Here is a 1,615-nt window from a genome sequence, read left to right on the forward strand (position 1 = left end):
GTCATTCTCTTCTTTCCATTATAAACAGTCTTTATGGACACTCCAACTATTTTTGAAATCTCCTTTGGTGTGACGAGTGCATTCAGCAAATCACACATTCTTTGACGTTTGCTTTCCTGATTACTCATATGGGCAAAAGTTTCTGAAAAGGTATGGATAATAGTGTTAGGTATGATTATGACATCAATATATGTTTGGTTTCAAAACAATTGACGTAGTGCCTGCTGAGAAAAAAACAACTAAATGTTCATTGTAAATTTTGCTTCCCCACCCTGTAAAAGGCAAATTATCTATAAAAAAACTTTTGTTTGAAAGTGATATTGTTTTTAGGTGAGAAGTTTTAAAACTGCTTAAACTTTGACCTATAATCTAAAGAAATGATCCATTTTCCTTCTGAAAACAAAGACTTACACATTCCAGCAATCTGAAAATATATGACCTTTCCCTGCTTGAAATTGATAAATGTGACCAGTCACCCACAAACACCAGCTGCTTCCTTAGGCTTAAACATAAAATATTTCAGAAATTAAAAAGCCTACACAAACAGACACATATCTAAAGCAATCTAACAACTCTAAGGACACTGTATACTCTGTGCACTGGTCTTCATACCTGCCACAGAGGGCGCTGTAGAGTGAATGTGAGCCCATTAGATGGATGATGTGGTTCTGCAGCACAAAAGCAAATGGGTAATGGGCTCTATGCTCAGCCCCACTACTTCCTGAACTTCAGGTGGATCCTTTATTTCCTGTCTTTCATTATTGAACACACTGATTAATGCAGGAGTGTCTGCTACTTCTTGTTGTGACTACTGATTAATTAGGCACACCTGGATTAATCAGTGTGTCCAATAATGAAAGACAGGAAATAAAGGATCCACCTGAAGTTCAGGAAGTAGTGTTTATATAGTGCACTTTACGTTTAATCTGTTGATGAAGTCAAATATCATCTGTGTAATGGAAGCTAATGTAGGATCAGGTTTAATTTCAGATATGACGGTACTGCAGTGGCGGTCAGAGCTAAAGAAACATGTTTTAGTTGTCTTATGATACTTGATTTTAATGTTTGGCTTGAATCCATCTGCATTTTAGTGTTTTTATTCAGGAAAAATAAATTATTGTTCTACAGTGGACTCACATACTTCAAGCCCTGTAACCTCTCCATTTGATAATAGGTTTTATGTCAGTGTTTTTCAACCTTGGGGTCACCTGGAATTCAAATGGGGTCGCTTGAAATTTCTAGTAATTGATAAAAAAAAAAAAAAAAACGCTTACTAATAAAAAATATATGGTGCGTTGGCAGAAAGAATCACAATGCATAAAAGACATGACAAACTCTGAAGCTGAAACTGAAGCACTGTGGTTCTGTTTATCTGTCAAATGTTCATTGTGGTCAGTTTCAGATGCTGCAGCTCTTTCATAATTCATACTTTGAGTTCTTGTTTGTTCTGTAATAATTGTCAGCCTTGTAAATCCAAGCTGGACTGACTTGATTATATACATTTTTCAAATCGGATTTTAATATTGTTTATGTGTTTTTTTGTCCTTTTGTGTTGATCAAATAGGTTAAAGTGAAAAAAATAATATGCAGATGTTATAGATGAAGTTATGCTGAG

The sequence above is a fragment of the Sphaeramia orbicularis genome, chromosome 4 (assembly GCF_902148855.1).
Source record: "Sphaeramia orbicularis chromosome 4, fSphaOr1.1, whole genome shotgun sequence".
Taxonomy (NCBI): domain Eukaryota; kingdom Metazoa; phylum Chordata; class Actinopteri; order Kurtiformes; family Apogonidae; genus Sphaeramia; species Sphaeramia orbicularis.